The sequence below is a fragment of the Lissotriton helveticus genome, chromosome 12, assembly GCF_964261635.1.
Source record: "Lissotriton helveticus chromosome 12, aLisHel1.1, whole genome shotgun sequence".
Classification (NCBI taxonomy): domain Eukaryota; kingdom Metazoa; phylum Chordata; class Amphibia; order Caudata; family Salamandridae; genus Lissotriton; species Lissotriton helveticus.
The window spans coordinates 678,043,351-678,062,233 of record NC_136073.1 but is presented as its reverse complement, the minus strand read 5'-3'; the positions used below and the strand labels follow the sequence as shown (position 1 = coordinate 678,062,233).

The window sequence follows — 18,883 nt, the reverse complement described above, 5'->3', positions numbered from 1 at the left end:
ATGGTTTTGTTGGATTGTTTGATTATAAATTGTATCATACTTTGCTTCATCCTTTATTTCTAAATTGGACAACTAGGTACAGAAATTCATGTGGAATGCCATTAGGGCGCATGAACAAAACAATAGCATCAATATGTTTACTGTTACCTGTATGGTTTGAAAAAAAAATGCAAATAATGATTTTTTTATTTTTTATTAATTGCGCAGATAGGCCAACCAGTCTTCATGATTTGCTTTGTCCCTAAAACCTGCAATGCTACAAGATACAAAATGTAAACCCTGCCCTCTATTGGTGTTGGGCTTTGGGCTACTTGCACAACATATCTGTGGGACTGAAGGAGAAAGGGTATTAACCACTCCCTGGTGGCTAAATTCTTGCACACTGCTGGTCAGGGTTGGATGTCAATCATTTCTGTAAGCCCTGAGAGTATTTCAAATTGGTTACGATGAATACAATTATCTAAACAGGGCTGGAGTTAGTAAGGGTTATGTATACGCCTATACAGCCTGTAAGAGCCTTGGTTGAGCGTGGGCGGATAAAATATTCCCATTGGGGTAACTCTTAATTTACTGGATGCTAGGTTGCCAGATATTAGACAGGACAATAAAAAAGCTTACGCACTCGGGGTATCTAAAAGTTAAGACTCTCTCAGGGTATTCGGGGGAACTACTGGCCTGCACACAAACCCAGCGAAGTCCGTACTTTTTTTCTGTGTGTGGCCATCAAGGACGCAACGCTTGGGCTTTGCAGCTATCCCGTGGGGAAACTACGGGGGAGTGCTCTCACCTTCCTTGTGGCTGCTGACTCTGCCCTTCGTGCTGGGGACTTCAGGCCGTTTCTGCCGTCTTCGCAGCTCCTCACAGTAAGCCCAGCACAGCCTGGTGGAACTCGCTGTCCCAGGCTGCACCGGACCTCTACTTGCCTAATTGCCCACAGCTGCTGCAGGGGGAGGCGTGGTGATTGCGCTACAAAGCGTTGCCTCAACCTCCGCGGCGCGGGACACACGTGGGCTAAGCCCGGGCAAAGGGCGGGCCGTCTGTGGCCGTCGGAGGCCGGGTCGGGCCCCCCCTCTTTCATCTGCCATCTGCCTTACTAAGCGCCCAAAGGTACTGTGCAATTATAGCTGTTGGTAGATGGGCTTGTTTGAACTTTTATTGCCTGCTTTCAGTATGAACACACTGCAAGGAAGTGACTGATTGGACAGTGAGGCTTCGTCTGCCTCTATTCCTCTTTCCTTTTCGTCTCACCATTTCTATGGGAAAAAGGAAGGCTATGTAGGGTGGGGGGTACCCACAAACAAAAAAGGGAAAAAAGCCAAGAAAGTGCCCCATGCAGCGACGAATTGTGTATTGACAAGAATAGAAGAAATAGTCAATGAGTGTAAAGAGGTCTTGGGTCGCAATAGCACCAAAGCCGCGACCAGCGCCATCGGCCAGGTTGATGAAGCTTTATCTTTGGTCCAAGGAAGAGTAATTCCTTCCATGTTTACTAAACACAACCCCCATAAGCATTCTGCTAATGAAGAGCATAGTACACAAGCTTCGTCTAATGAGGGTCCCGACTTAATATCCATTACTAACCCAGTTTTAATTACTGAATCCCCTGGGGGATCAGATCGGGACCACGCCTTGAGCCCCTTGGTACCCTGTTCGAACAGGTTTGCTGCTCACGACCTGGAAGTTAGTGACATAATTTCATTACCTCTGGGGGGACACCTTGATAATGCAACTTTTGAGAATGTGGATAACTGCGATCTGTGTGGATTTACTAAGAAAGAGCTATTAGAAAGGAATGGAGAACTGGAAAAGGTTGTGGCAACACAATGGCCAAAAGGGCTGGATTAGACCTTCCTAGGGGCCTTCCTCCCAGTCTCCCTTCCTCAGTAGGCCATCGACCACATGGCTCCTTGGGGACAAAAACTATATCTTCCAATGCTAGAACATATGCTGATTCTGTGGGACCTAGGGTACCCAAGGGGCGACCTTTGGGACAGGCCTCTTCTATGGTAGACAACCATTGCCAGCCCCCCCCAATTCAGTCTTGAATAAGCCAGTTACTAGTATAAGACCGCTAGGCGACCTGAACTCTCTACCCAACAATAGGCCAACAATATATATGACGCAGGTACCAAGATTTTCCACGGTGGGGGGTTACAAAAGTAGTGAGTCCATCCACAATAAAGCAATACACTGGTTGAGGCACATAAGGGGCTGTAGATCCATCATTCGGGAGGATATGGCAAAAGTGAGGCGGGTTACAATGGTTGATTCTAAGACCGACTGCATTGAGATTCAGTTTTTCGACCCTATCATTGCAGAGAACCTACTTGCTCTCGTGTTCAGAACATCCCCCCCTGAGTACTCAGCTATCCAGATCCGCTGCTTCCCGCTTTAGTCGGTGGCCCGGGAGGCGGGGGACTCTGGGCTGAGCCTAGTCGATTGACTAGAGGAGGATCGGCCATTTGACCTCCCCCTTGTCCCCGAAGTCTCTACATTGAGAGGAAATGCTGTGGGTTCTGGCCCGTTTGACTTAGGAGGTGTAGTGTGTGAGACCACAAGGGAGACCACAAAAGATAATCTCGATTCACCAGAGTTAGGTGAGGTGAGACATGCCGTTCCTTCTTATAAAACTGTGGGGGTATTCCAGTTGCTTTCCTGGAACATAGCAGGGCTACAAAAAAAACTGGCTCTTCCTGAATGGAATGAATTTATTGGCAAATATGACATCTGCTTGTTCCAGGAGACATGGAGCTTGGTCCCCCTACACATGCCTGGGTTTATTACTTATTACATCCCTGCGACCAGGTCGGCTAGAGGCCGTCCCTCGGGGGGGCTCCTTGTATGGATAAACATCGGGCTGAACTGGTCGGTATCCAACAACAATACTCCTTCCCAGGATATCTTGCATCTGACAATTGGAGGGGATAAAAACACTGCCCACTTGGAGATTTTTAACATCTACGCTAGAGGGTCTCCAGGTGCCCAAGCGGCATCCACTCTAACAGTCTTAGACTTAGAATTGTCTTCTATTTCTACCAACGCAGGGATTATTGTTGCAGGCGATGTTAACTGTACTTTCGAACCCCTGAGCGGAGAAGACATCCTGGGTATTAGAGATGAGGACACCAAATGGGCTATTCCACCACTCAACATAGCGCCAATAAAGAAATGGTCCCAAAGAGCCATACAAATTAATGCCTTGACCTTGGCGCACAACTTAAGACCAGCTAACGGCAGGACCCGTTCTGACCCCTGTGGAGCATACACATTCAACAGGATTAGTTCCCCCTCCCGCATCGATTAGATATTGTTGGACGTGGGTTTATGGGCCGACCTCATTGACATGGAGGTTATTCCAAGCCTCGATAGCGACCACAATCCTCAGTCTATGCAATTTAGACGAGAGGAGGATATTACATCTATTGTGATGGATAGAACTCCGATGTTGTCAACAAGGGAGGTACTACCATCTAAATGCAATCGTCGCCTTTGGTGGCATATGGTTGCCAAACAGGGAGAGATACTGGCAAATATTAGGGATCTTGTGGAGCAGAGGACCATGGAACCTGAATTATTTAACACCACCCCCGAGGTTACACAGAATTCCAAGTTCTCTGGGCTATATCAGTAGACCATAGGAAGGTTGGGGGAGTTCTCCGTATAAAAGATAATAGGGATCAGAAAACCCACATCCCACAAGCAACCAACCTGTGGTACTCTGCATTATGCAGGGAAAAGAGAAAGGACCTATCATTAGCCCTTAGAGCTAAAGACCAGACTAAAATAAGCTTAGCGAGAAAGATTTACACCAGGACAATAGATCAAGCGAAGCGTCTGTGGGAAGAAGCACACTGGCAGGAGCTCAAATCGGCTGCACAGCTGAAGGATTCCACCACATTTTGGGAGCTTATTAATATAAGTATAAGGAGGGGAGCAGACCAGCTCCCTAACCATATCTCAGGTCGACAATGTTTTGACCACTTCCATGGCCTGTATTCGGTAGGCGATGGGAGAACATCCTCTGACCAGGGGACTCGGTTACCTATCACTGAGATCCCCCATTCAGGGGAAATATTTGGTCTCAAAGAGGTGTCATGGGCCATTGTAAGTATTGCGCCAGGTAAGGCGGCGGGTCCAGACGGCCTTCCAGGTGACTTACTACTACATGACCAAAAACTTTGGGCCCTCTTCATCCTCTGGGTAATGAATCTCATCGCGAGAGGACATCCTGTTCCAGATTCCTGGAAAGGCGCTGAGGTAGTGGCCATCTATAAGAAGGGGGATAGGGAGGACCCTGCCAACTACAGACCGATTAGTTTAATCGATGTAGTTCAGAAAGTGGTCGGCAGGGTCCTCCTTATGAGGCTAAGGTCATGGATGGACGAGGACAATGTCCTGTCACATTTCCATGCAGGGTTTAGACAGGGGGTTGGCACGATGGACCAGGTCTTCCGATTTTTTACGATCTATTGGAAATCTGTGATAATCGAGAAAGGCAGCCTCTATTTGGCATTCATTGATTTAAGAACAGCCTTCGACCTGGTCCCTCGTGCCAAGCTTTGGCAGGTATTGTCCAACCTAGGCCTTCCCCCCTGATTCTGGACTTTATCGAACGCCTCCACGAGGGGAATTACGCCAGAGTTAGGTGGGGTCGCCAGGGCCACCTGACAGAGAGAGTAGTGGTAGAGAGAGGGGTATGCCAGGGTTGTGTTTTGGCCCCGACTTTGTTCTCCCTCTTTGTCAATGGGGAGGTAGACCATTTGAGGGAGGACCCAGCCGACGCACCAATCCTGGCAGGAGAAAAATCGCCCACGCTGCTTTTTGCAGACAATACCCTCTTGATTTCTAAAAACCCGATGGGACAAAAAAAACTATTAGATCAGTTTAGCCAGTTTTGTGACTCCAGGGGCTTGTGCATAAATACATCTAAAACCAAGCTAATGGCTCTGGGACCATCTAAACAATTCAGGAACTCCATCAAGTTGAATGACTCCCCATTAGAATTAGTCGAAGTTTTCGACTACTTGGGTGTACGGGTCAACAACTCGATGAAGTGGAACTCCCATCTGGCAAAAATGCTGCTTACCCACAAACGAGTGTCGGGGGCAATCGCAAGGCACCAGCGACTATCTCATAGCAGACCAGTAGCTCCTGCCATTAAGGTCTATGAGGGAAAAGCCTTGCCTTCGTCCCTCTACGGGTCGGAATTGTGGGGATTTGAGAACATCATGGATCTAGTGAGATCAGAGAACAAGTTTTTTAGAGATCTGGTCTCGCTTCCTCCATCGACCCCACTAGTCCCGGTCCGCCATGACTATGGTAAACACGCAATTAATAAAATAGCATGGTTACGCCTCCTACTGTTCTGGGTGCGCCTGAGAAGGAACCCAGAACTGTGTAACTATGCTTCTGCCTTGACCGAACTAGTCTGACTAGACACGGGCCACAAGATAACTTGGATATCCAAACTGAAACAGCTTGTCGGGGACATCGGACTGGCAGATGCATGGGAAAGCCAGACCCCGCCGCCAAAACAGGCAGTCAAGAAGGCTTACTGGGAGTGGGTTACCTTAGAAACCACACGAAAACTTAAGCAGGGCACTCTGACGGAGCACTTCCTAGATCATAAGCCCACCTCTAAACGGGAACCCTTGCTCGATTTCATCAAATCTCCGCGAGAAAGGGTACTATATCTGAAGTTGAGGTTCGAACACTCCCATTGAATGACTTCACAGTAGGGTGGGATCTTAACAAGGAGAAAGATAGTAGGTGCCCTGGTTGTGCTTCTCCTACTGAATCTATTCCCCACTTTCTTTTTGCCTGCCCGGCGTACAAACAGGCGAGAAGATAATGGCTGAAACCTGTGTGCACCAATTTGGGAGCAAAGAACCACAGGGAGGCGCTGCGCATTCTAAAAACGGACACATCCTCCCTTAGTACAATTTGCGGGACAGCTAAATACCTGGGATGTGCCTGGCTAACTAGAACCAAGCTTCTGAGGGTAAACACCGTTCAGACCTAGGAACACAAGTGAGGTCCCCCTGCAACACTGTGGTTTTAATTGTGTATGAATTGTTTTTTACTCCTGTACAGTTTTTAAGAAACTCTTTTATATACTGTATATATCTGTTTTAATTAAGTCAAATTTCGTTTTTTTTGTATTGTATGAAAAAAAGATATTTTCTTTTGCAATATTGGATTGCTTTAAAATGATGAAATCGACTCTGTGTACACTTTTATGATATTTGTATACCGAATAAAGTCATACAACAACAACAGCTATCCCGTCCCACAGACGAGTTTAAATATCTTGGCACCTTTGTGTCACCATGCCCCAAAATCTCTTGGGCACGCAACATCACTCCGTTACTTGCCAGCCTCAAGAGTGAAACTTCAATATGGTCCTTCCTTCCTTTGTCCCTATACGGACGCTCGGCCATCTTTAAGATGGTGTGGCTGCCCCAGATATATTGCCTCCAAAACCTTCCCAATCATATCCCACACTCCTGGTTTGCACAGGTCAACGTCATACAAAACAGATTTCTCTGGAATGGTGGAGCGGTGAGGGTCGCTCTTCGCACATGCGTGCAGTCCACGTACTACGGGGGCATCGCGGCGGCAGACATATATTCCTACTATGTGGCAGCCCATCTGCCCGTGGTAAACGAGTATTAGTACAATTCCCCCACGGAACCAGCATATGTGATTGAACACGCAGAAATGGAGCAGACCCCCCTCCTACATCTCCTGTACAGTGCTACACGCCTAGATTTCATGCCGCCAGCAGGTAAAGTTTTAATTTTGCTTTGGCGGGCTAAAGTCAGACAGATGGGTTAGAAGGGAAAACTTACCCGGGCAACCCCACTGTGGCATGGTACATACCTTCATCCAGTGGCCGCCTTGAGGGGATTTCGGGGATGGGACCTTGTGGGGATATCGACCCTTGGCGATGTGACAAGGGGCACTTACTTGAAATCCTATCAGCAACTACAAACGGAGTATACGTTGCATAAATCACAATTCTACAAATTCCTCCAACTCTGCCATGCCCTTACCCCACTTAGCCGCAAACCAGAGACCCTTCCGGAATTCCATCCATTAAAGGGCCGTCTACTGATGGGTGATTTAGGCCTCCACAAGATTAGGCAAATATACCAGACCTTAACGACCCACACGCAGACAACGCTTGACAAGACACGACAGGCATGGCAAGCCTACATCCCTGCCTTGACGGATGACGACTGGGCTGAGGCCATCGCTAGCCCACAGGGGCGGCGGTCTCTACAAGAAACCGCCTGATCGAGTTTAAGTATTTGCACCGGGCCTATTATACACGGACTAGACTCTTGCGGATGGGTATGATCCTATCCCCCACGTGCCTGCGGTGCAACCGAGAGGAGGGGTCATTTTTGCATACAGTTTGGTGTTGCACAGCTTTGCAACCCTTCTGGTGTAGAATAAGGTCCTGCCTTCAGGAGGTGTTAGTGTGGGAACTCCCGCTCGACCCATGACTCTTCCTCTTGCATAGCACAGACGACATTGGGGGCAATCTATATAAGCAACACTTGTTGTTCTTGGCTCGCACTATTGCTAAGAGAGAGATAGCGCAATTATGGAACGGGACGTCTCCACCAACACTGGGTAAATGGAAGACTGAACTAGACAGGTGTATGGGGGCCTAAATGGCAGTTTTTCTAGCTCGTGGCTGCCCAGCTAAGCATAGGAAAATCTGGACCAGATGGGCGTCGTACTGAGGGATCTTGCTTCCCCCCTGCCGGCTACAGACCCCTGATAGATGCCCTGTCTTTATTGTATGCTGGATGGACTATCCCGCACTGTTTTATAACAGTCTTCTTCGCTAATGTATTGTGTACTCTAATGTTAGGATCTGACAATGTCTGCAATCTGTTGGAGTTACATCTCCTGCATGTTCGGCAGGTGTTTAATTTTGGTAAACACTTTGGAATTATCGTGATATTATGTCATTTTCTCCTACAGGTCATTGTTGTGCTGTCGCCCGCCATTCCAACACAAAACCAAATAAAATGTGTTGTTAAAAAAAAAAGTTAAGACTCTGCCATCTACTTCATCAGCTTTCGCGGTGGGGCTAACCATTTAACTCTACGGGCCATTATAATTTGCTCAGTAATAAAAGGGTTACAAACTCCTGCACCAATGGCCAGCTTTATTAATAGGTATATCACAGGACTCCCGAGCTCCTTCGACTAAAGGAGGGACTCCCATTATAATGAATGTATAAGGAGTACATATCGCGCCAGGATACTCTGTAGTAGCAGAGCGCGTAATAAAATATTTTATACATACATTCTGGCAGGAGATGAAAGTTACCAGAAGCGGCTAGGCCCAGTGAAACTGAGCCATGATCAGGTTTATTTGTTTCCCAACATTCAGTAATCCGATGGAAGGTAAGACTGCAGTTTCCTGGGGGCATCCTGACGAAGTGAGTAAACCACCAGCCTGCGGTTTTTAAATGTGTAAACCCCTATTAATAGCCCCATCAGAACAGAAAACAGATCTTTGTAGAGATTAACCAGAATTAGTGGGAAGCAACCCAGGTACACATGCTGCATCATTAAGCTAGTTTACTGGGGTCTGAGTAGCCAAAGACTCATGATTCTCCTTTGTAGGTTTTAAGCGACAATCAAGCTTAGCAGATTCTATCAAATACATCAGTTAGCCCTCAATCATCCCTAAATGTGCCAAATAGCCGTCAGAACATCCCCCATAAGATCTTTTAACCTAGGCTAGAAACAATCCAAAAAAGATTGCAGCTTATAATGGTCCGAGGGATTTTCCAGAGGGGAGACCAGTTGATCAACATTTTGAGAGCATTGTGAAGGAGCAGAACGTTGCTTCTTGGAAGCTATAACAGGGTCCATCATTTTCCTCTTTCCTGCTTTGGTTTTCAAACTATCAGACCCCTCTATAAACCGAGTGGTGTCGTGAGGGTAGCCAACAGGTTGACTGCAACTGGCAATGGAGGGTGGGACGAGGCTATCAAGGATGGCTGACTCGCCTGCGGAGTCTCAACTCCTCCCTCCAACGATAAAATGGGCAGTGGAAGTGAGCAAAGGGATAGTCTACGGGTCTCGAAAAATCCACTCACCATGTCGAGTGAGATTTTATCAAGTCGAGCTATTTTTAGCATTTACTCGTCCATGTTGGCTAGTTAACTTAAGCTGAAATAACAGGTGTTCTGTTCATTAAGAAAGTGAATGAGCAATAAAGACGCCTTTAAATCTTGTTTTTGTCTTGACATATTTGCTGTCTGTTCAAGGACAGTAGTCAAATGTCAGTTTGTCTTTTTACTAATTGTTGCATATCTGTTCCTGGAAAATGTTTTTTACTTTACTTTCTCTTATTATAGATAGTGCTTTTTGTCAAGTCAGTTATCTGACAATAATTATGAAACAAAAGGCTGTAAAATGTCAGTTTTTTTCTAACACAACATTTAAACAGCTTGTCAATGAATAGTACAATTATTTCAAAATATATCAGAAATTATGGAAGAACTTTTTTTGTAATTCAGAAGTGTGATGCACACAAAGATTTACATAGGAGCAAAACAAATCACAACACTTTACTTGGTGATGTGCAAATGACAAATATTTGCAGAATCTCAATTTCTAGACATTGTACACTGTATATTTTTAAAACCACATGTCAGTGGGGAAATTCTGTAAGCATTTCAATGTAAAATCTGCTGATTGCAAATGACAGTGCGCTGTGACTTTATGTTTTACGTATGTATTTATTAAAAGTGACAGTTTTTAAACAGGAGTTGAGAAACATTCTTGCCCCTGCACTGATGACAATGCCGTTAATGAACTATGGCAAGTCAGCCATCATGTGTATCGTATTTGTCACTACATTTGTATAAAAAAACAAGCAAAAGTTTTCTGTACAGCAGACATGCTCAATTTGCGTGTTTGAAGGTGCTCTCATGGGTGATAAAGAAGAAAATGACTTCTCAGTGTATTAACCCCTTGCATGCGGCCGCGATTCTGCGCCTGTGCGGCAAAATCGCAAGTGGGCGGGTTCATGACGGCCCCCAGCCGTCATCAGCACACGAGCGCCGTAGTGCATGACGGCTGGGGGGGGTCAAGAGCATTATAATTAGGTCGAGTAGATAATTTAAGTCACTAGACCAGCAGGTCTAGTAACATTTTTAGGATTATTTGAGGCCTGCTACATTCAGTACCTCAAGCTCCTTATTTTTGGCTCCAACAGCCCGTTGGAGAAACCCATCAAGAGTGGCAGATCCCGGTATCAGACTGGCAGGGTTTGGTTTGTGTTTCCCAATGTCACAAAAACAGCAGAACAGAATAATTTGTAGAGCGGTATGGAACTAGGATGATGCTTCCTTTTTGCATAATGTATGCAGAACTCTAACCCTAAAAGGTACAGGTATGTATGTGTATATATATCCAGCCTTCCTACTAGCGGTCACCAGTAGGTAGTTATAGTTAGGAACTAGTTTCCATAAGAAAAGCATTTCCTGTTTTGCGTATACCTTTGGCACAGTTTGATGAATCCGCAAGAAATGTTCAAAACTAGTTTGCAAGTCACTTCATCTGCTATCTGGAAAGTGTGGGGGTGATCCGTCAAACAGGAGTCAAGAAAAGAGGGGTTTCCCAAAACACATTTTCCCCCATGCAATTTCCCATAGGATTTTAGATTCTACTACAGCCCGAACCGCTGAACGGAATAACGCCAAAATTTGGCAGAAAGCTTGGTCTTGGTCCAGAAAAAGTGCTTTTTTGTAATATGGTTTATATCTGTTCAGTAGTTTGTGTTATTAAAGTAAAAATATTCATGTATGTCTAGAGAAGCGGATCCGGGCGGATTTGCTGACCCACGCCCCAACAGCAATGCCGTGATTGGCTGGCTGCGACCTGAGAGTAAAGTTACAGCTGCCATTTTGTACATTGGGACACAGTTCCCAGGGGAGAAATTAAAATGTAAAAGTAACAGTGACTCGCGCCCTCGCCATGCACTGCTAATTACCCCACAAACTCCTTCACTCAGGACATCTATGATATCACTGCAACATCTGCAGGGAAATTATTGATGAGAAAACTGTGTCTGGCAAGGGACGAGTTATAGTTACCATAGGGAATGAGTTTTACTTTCTTGAGATAACTAAAATTGCTGAATTTCTATGGTTTTTGTATTTGAAAATCTGAACCTAACTATAACATCCCCGTAACCTTTGTTTTTTTCCAGTGGGAAATAAATAAATAAATATATATCCTCAAAAGTCCAGTTATTTCTCTTTCATACTTCTGCTGGCAGTCAGTTAAGTGACCATCTTTTATCTCTCTTTTTTTTATATTATCTCTATTTTTGGGGGGCATATTGAGCATGTGCTCCTCTTGTTTCCACTTGTTTTCATATGATTTTTGTTTTTGGGCATATTGAGCATGTGCTACTTTTATTTATTTCTGTTTCTTGGACAGTTAACTACAAGTACACGTTGGGACACACGGGGCAGCCGCAGGCATAAAAGGGAGCTCACCTTGTTTCCTTTTCTAGTGTGTTCGCCACGTTTTGCCTCCTCTGAGCTTGTCAAAAAAGAGGTATTTTAGGGTTCTCCGATCTCCATTTTCCATTATCGGATAAATTACTGTTCACGATGGGTCTAATTGCAAACATTTACGAGATGGTTATCAAGCCAGGGAAGTATCACTCATGAGTCATCCCTCAGAATGAGCAAATTGGATACAATGTTATTTAATTTATTAGGAATTCCAATTCAGCTACTTCTTTGTATGGCGCAAGGGCTTACTCATAAAATTGGATCCTAAACTTACAGAGTTAGCGCCCTCAGAAGACAGTCCTGCGGCATAGAATCTTTTGTTTGATTTAAGTTGCTTAAATCAAGCTACATGTATGGAAAAACCTTCAGATCCATCCATAAAGCCAAACTATCGGTATAGAAGGTCTTTGTACAATGTTTTTTTTCTCCTAGGACTGCCACAAAAGGGGTCTGTGCTGCTGGTGAGTACAATAGCACAACCCAGTTTCCAAATATCAGAGGCCAGTTTGATTTTGCTACACTAGATTGATGTTCTACACGTAAAGAATAGCTTTGTGCTTGAACGCTCTGGATCAAAGCACAACAGATCCTTGGCTTTTACAGACAGTGGAAAGGTATCATGGAATTTTTCAATGACCTAGTTCAGACTTTTTGTTCCACGCTTCAGGCATCTCTCTCAGATTCTTACTTGATAACACAAGAAATCCAAGAGTTACTGTCAAAAGGTGCAATAAAATTAACCACTTTCAAACCAACAGGTTTTCAAAGCAATCTCTTTCTTGTAAATAAGAAAAACAAGAATAAATCTTCAACATTTGAATCAGTTTGTACTTTACAGGCACTTCAAGATGGAGATCCTTCTGCTCAGGGATTGTCTTCTATCTTCCATTTGGATGGTTCAAAAAGACACCTGTCGATTCCAGTCTTTGAGCTTCATTAAAAGCTTCTTGGTATAGCGAGAGGACAACTTGTGTCAGTTCACCACACCTCCTTTCGGTCTTTTGTTGGGTTGCTGCTGTTTCACTAATCTTTTATAACCAATGACATCTAAGTTACCTAAGCATTAAAATGATAATGTGCCCGGATGACCTCCTTTTACTCTCATGTCCCAGTTACAAACATATAGATTTTTCTTGGAAATTTTCGGTTTTGTTATTAATTACCCAAATCTCTTCTCTCTCTGTCTGGCTCAATCCATATAATTTCTAGTGAACTCCACATCCTCTATGAAAGAAAGAAATCATCTTGCTCTCACATATCTCTTCGCCATTAAAGCCATACAGTGGGTCTCTTGATATCATTTATACATGTGGTGTTTCCAGGCCATTTACACTGTCAAGCTTTTCAAAGGTTGAAAAATCAACATCTAGGAAGAGGCTTAAGCTATTTGGATTTGATTCCCTAAGAGTTGGAAACAAAAGGGAGGCAAGCTGATGGCTAGACCACCTCCATGTCTGGAGCAGAAGATGAATTTTCATTTGCACTACAGATCTTCTGTTTGAATCAGACCCATTTTTTATTAGAATGGGGTCCTAGTTCTCGATTTACAGGAGGAGAGAGAGACAGCATTCATAGCGAAAGATCATTTCTTTTTAATATCATAATGTTTGGGTTGAATGCCATAATTATGTTTTGACAGAGTTAAGTACAGTAAAGAGTCACTATTGGCCTAGTGGTTATGTTCGAAGACTCTCGCTCTGCAGTTAAGGGTTCGAGTCCTGGTTTCTCAATGGTCATGTGTCTTTTCATATAAAAGGATTTTTTTAAATGCTCAGCGTTCATATTGCAAAATGATTTAATTATTTTTAATATCAAAATGGTTGGATTGAATATCACAGCAAAAAGAGGGTCACTTGTGGCCTAGTGTTTAAGGGCTTAGAGTCTCACTCTGCAGGTTAAGAGCTCGAGTTCTGGTTTCTCAAGACACAAGATTTTCAAATGTTAACACTCAAAATGAAAGATGATTTAATTATTTTTAATATCAAAATGTTTGAGTTGAATGTTTTAGTTATGTTTAGACACATTCAAGTAGATAGTCACTTGTAGTCTAGTGGTTAAGGTTTTAGACTCTAACTCTGAAGGTTAAGGGTTCAAATCTCAGTGTTTCAATAGTCATGTGCCTGCTCAAATATCTGGACAATTACAAAGACTTCAATAGTTTAAGTTATATACTGAAAGGCAATTTTGTTCTTGTAAATTGGCAAATACATTTTTCTTTTGATTTTGTCAAAAAACTTCTAATTTTAGCTTTATCATTCACTAACGCCTAAAAAAACTTCTCTCTCTATCTTCCTTCCTATTCTGTAAATCAAGAAGCTGTCAGTGTACTTTCAATTATTTCAAACTTCTTGTAGGCTCCTCTGCAATCCAGGCTTTCACAAAAGGCCATGTTCATTATACACTTCTTCTTAGGATGGACACATTATTGTACCAAAACACAACACATATCTGAGGGGGGCACTCATTCAAAGATTTATGCAAATACAACAAAACAATTTTATAAGATTTGTCTTCAAAATCACATTTTTGAGATGGCGGAATATCTCCCACGCCATCTAAACTGTGTAGCAGATTGTGTAGCAGATTGGTACTTTCTCCACCGCAGCGATTTCAGTGATTGGCAACCACATTCTGGTATTTCAACAAATTCAAAAAGAATGGGACCCATTCTTTGTAGACCGGTTTACCTTCAGACTGAATTCTCAACTTACTCAATTCTGCAGCTGGAGACTGGACTCACTAACAATACCAATAGATGGGTTTCTTCAGCCATGGAAACAGGGAGTTCCTTTATGATTTTATCTAAAAAACGAAAAAAGAAGAATTGATTGAGTTTGTTATGCTTTTCCTCCGTTCCTCATGATTTCACACTGCCATTCGAAAATCAGGTGATAACGGACCCCTTTAGTCATAGTAACCACCTTTTCACCTTCCCAAATCTGGTTCCTAGATCTGTTACATATTCCAATACACATTCCAAAGCTTCTCCCAAACTTTCTTCCTCTTCTTCAGAACTTTTCAAGTCAATATCACAGTCTTTTCTGTTTTTTCCAAATATGTTTTTATTCACTATAACAAACTTAAGCTCTTTGTCAACATACATCTTATGGCTTGGAATGCCTTAGGGGTTATTTTCCCAACCACCACAACAAAAACTTAATCACTAGGCAATCCTGATTCTAGACCATCCAAATCTATGCATTGTGAAACGTTCAAAAGGACTCTAAAACTTTCTCTATCAAAGTGTCTTCTGCTCAGCTTCGTATCTCCTGTATAAAATCCCTTTTTCGTGTGCCATCTGCTGGATTAGCCAGGTGAATTAACTCTATCACGGCTCTATCTAACATTAACATTAGTTTATTTGGTGCCCATTTTTCCAGAGAACTATGGCTTAGAAGGTCTAGTGTGCCAGAGCCTGGTTAGCAGACATTCTGCTGCAGCTCAGTGGTCTTCAACATCAACTTTTAAAATGTTCTACTGCAAATCAATTTTCTCATGTTTCAGTGTCCGTTGTTAGTTCGCTTTTAAAAAGCATAATAGAAGCCTGCAGTTTTTCCAAGTGTAATGTAGGAAAGTTCTAATTTTATTAAAGACACTGAGGTGAGTATTATCCCACTGATATCCAAATATATCATAAAGTAAATGTTTTCTCTTGATTTTCCCCCTTAATTTCTTCTTCATTGTTACTTCTTTTTGTAATAAACATCTAAATTGCATTTTCAGTAAGAAAAGTAGTTATTTATTACAGTTTGTTTCAGGCTTTTAATATTATGGAACAATTATTTGCACTTGCGCGACGGTAAAACCGATAGCATTTGTAATAATCATTGGATAATGATGAGAGCTTAGAAGGAGGAGAAAGAGAATTTAGAAACTAAAAAGAGGACAGAAAAAAGAAATGAGGAATAGAAAATTCTATGTCAGGACCAGAGGAAAGGATTATGCTGTACTTTCTTCAATTTCCTTTTTTTTTTTACAACAGCCAAGTAAAGACTTCATTTCCCATAACACCCTGGGAAAAAGTCAACAGAAACAGTAAATCTGCGTCCAGTCAACAGCCCAGGACCCTTAGATAGTCCCTTGATGTTGCCACCTCCTCTTTCTTCGGTGCTTCAGCAGCCGAGGTAAGTGCCTCCAGCCTCTTGGCCCAGGGCCGGCGCTAGGCATGGGCAGCATGGGCAGCATGGGCGGCTGCCCAGGGCCCCGAGCTCAGCCCATCAACAGGGGACCTTGCAAAAGTGTTTCCCCACCAGCCTCGCGCCTGTGGTGAGCACTGCGTGGCCCAGGGAAGGGCTGCCTCTCCTCTGGGCTTCGCAAGCATGTGTAAGAATAGGAGAAGAGGCCCCCCCTCCCCTGTGCCTCGCAGCACTGGTTAATGGCTGTTAACCCCCAGGAAGGGGGGCCCTTTTCCCCAGGGCTGTGCAGCCCACATGTAGTACGAGGCCCGTCTACATTTGCAGCTTTGACCTGTAATTGGGGACAGGGTCGGGTTGCGAAGTCAAGCAGTGCTGAAAGGTGTGACATGTGGGCCGGTTGTTAAAGGGCCTTAGCTTCATTCCTGCCTCCCAGGCCATCACACTTCTGGCTATGGTGTGCGGGGCGAAGGCGTTAAGTGTGGCAATCTGCCTTAATTGTGGCCAGGTGTTGCTCTAAGTGTTGTGTCATTCTCCCCTCAGCCCCCCATTGGGGCCGCAAAGAAGTGTCTTGCCCCAGACCGCTCCCCTGCCAGGCAATGGTGGGTGGGGGCAGGTAGGAGTATGCCGGGGGCGGTCACTGAGGGAGCAGGTTTTTGGCTATGAGCAATTGACACCTTAGCCTCCACGGTAGCAGCAGTAGCTGTGTCTTTTTTCTTGACCCCCTCCCCTGCAAGGTCATCAGCCTGAGGAAATGGAGGGCTGGGGAAGGAGTGAACTATGATAGGCCTTCCTGGAGGGTATGGGTGTATTTACATGGGCCTCGCAGTGAGATAACCTTTGTTAGGCTTTTATTAAACTAGAGAGGATGTGGCGTAGTGTCCTAAGCTGCCGGAGACCAGGTTCTAGTCCCAGCATCAGCTCAACATCCTGTCATTCTGGGCAAATCACTTAATCTCACCAAAGATTAAAGTATAAATACATTTGATCTTGTGCAGTGTAACTGTTGCCCATGTAAATCACCCCAATGCCCTAGTACCGAGTTCACCTTATGTAAACTATAAAAATCACGGACCGATCGCAAAAAAGTCTTTTTTTTTTTTACTTAATTCCAGCTATTTTAATGCACACTGTCTGATCGGCTCACACTGCAACAACAAGGAGTTTAATCCCCAAGCCATAGTTTCCACATGCTTGAGTTTGCTTGAGTTTGTTTTGTGCTCAATGTGTCGATGTATGCATATAGCACCGTATGTAGATTTGCATATACACCTTGCACATAGCACTCTATGCATTATCCTCACTGGCCTTTGCTATTCTCCAACTATGTATTTTAACAAAAATAAAACGTGAACAAAAAGTCAGAATGCTCATTACCACACAGGATTGCCCCCCTTTATGAGGCAGAACTGGATATTGTATCATGCACTCATCTGGAAACAATCAGTTAACGAGGAGTAAATAATATACATCTTTGTGAGACCTGCACCTAGCTTTTCCATCCAATGTGACATGGTTAATCGCTCTAAACTTTGGCTTATTTTGCGGGATTTGGGTTTGGACACTACCTTGGTGAATTTTTTACATGACCTCCATCAGAATTTGTTTGCCTCCGTTAGGGTTACAAGGGAAGGTAGGTGTACTGAAAAATTTAGATCAGGGAGAGGGGTCAGACAGGGTTGTATTCTGGCCACTCTTCTATTCACACTGTACATTAATTCCCTTGGTAAATCACTAAATTTAGCCACCTTGGACGTCCCGCGTATGGGAGGGTCTTCCATCCCGGTCCTCCTGTACGCGGACGACGCCGTCCTAATAGCTCGTACAGGCACGGGCCTGCAAAGACTGTTAGACCATTTCGGATCTTTCATGGAATCTTTAGATTTAAAGATCAATACACTAAAATCCCATGTCATGGTTACTGGCTCACGTAGGAAAAGCCTGAAGATTAAAACTTTTAGTTGCAATGAATCACGAATCTCTAGGGTACCTTTCTTTTGTTATTTAGGTGTCACCTTTGACGAAAAAGGATCCTGGGGACCTCAACTAAAAATGAAGGCAAATGCAGTTGCAAGATCTACTACAGGCCTTATGAACTTTTCTAAAAAATTAGGTTCCAGACCCATGGAGGCCATGATCCGTATTTACAAATCCAAGTGCTTGGCTATTGCATCCTATGGGGCTGACATCTGAGGCTATGTTCCTTCTCAAGGCATTCAAATTGTAGAAAATAACTTTATACGAGCTTTGCTGTCACTCCCAAAGTCATCTCCTACATACTCTATTCATAGTGAAGTCGGTTTGGGCCACATTGCTGATCTTCTAAAAATGGCCCCCCTGCTATGCTGGGTGAAAACCTGGACAAACGAGGAGATCACGTTGAACCATCTCATACTCAAAGACTGTATGGCCTTGGATAAGGCGGGTAGTATTCCCTGGCTAGCGTATGTTAGAGCGGCATGCGTGAAGCTATGGCGCCCGGATATGTATTCTTCACCACAGGGCCTCAAGAAAGAAGATGTAGGGTGGGTCAAGTTGCATCTCCGGAACTTGTTGGAGTCAGAAAGGGAGGAGGTTGAACTCAATAAACCCATGGTGAGAACAATATATCAACTATCTATTTCCTCAGTTATGGAACCTTACCTAAAATATGTGACCAAACCATACCATCGTTTTCTTTTATTGAGATTTAGGTTCAACCTTACCCATTTAGTGCTTGGTACTAATATAAAGTGGGGGACCCTTGAAAATACCCCACCTTGCACATGTGATAGCTTCTCAAATCAGGACACAGTTCACTTTGTGATGTTTTGCGAACACTATCTGGAGCCCCGAAAAAATTTTTTATATCCCATTCTGAAGGAACTTAATTTTGTCCAGGTAAGGCCTGCACTTTTACACCTGCAAATGCTTAACTCTGTGCAGGTCACATATGGTGTAGCCAGTTTTTTGGTGGCGGCTGCCCGATTAAACAAAACAAGACTTACCCAGACAAATACACATTCTGGTTGATATTTTGTCAACTTCGTTCTGGGGCACCGTATTAAGATCAGTGCGACATGGAGGTGCCTGTTTTCTCTGGACTCTACCTTATAGTGAATCTATTTTGTATTCAAACTTTTAAAAATAACCTCTTTTAAGGAAGCACTTTAGGAACTGCAATAGGTGTACAAATTGTTTAATTGTTAAT

The 18,883-nt window shown here is 43.8% G+C and overlaps 1 long non-coding RNA gene across 1 annotated transcript in view; it reads right to left on the bottom strand.

Moving 5' to 3' along the window:
* Positions 1 to 18,883, bottom strand: part of LOC144798450 (uncharacterized) — a 1,486,395-nt gene that overhangs the window by 777,061 nt on the left and 690,451 nt on the right. The window contains exon 10 of the long non-coding RNA XR_013603538.1: positions 14,272 to 14,362. This is a non-coding gene — a long non-coding RNA (uncharacterized LOC144798450). The remainder of the gene's footprint in view (positions 1 to 14,271; positions 14,363 to 18,883) is intronic.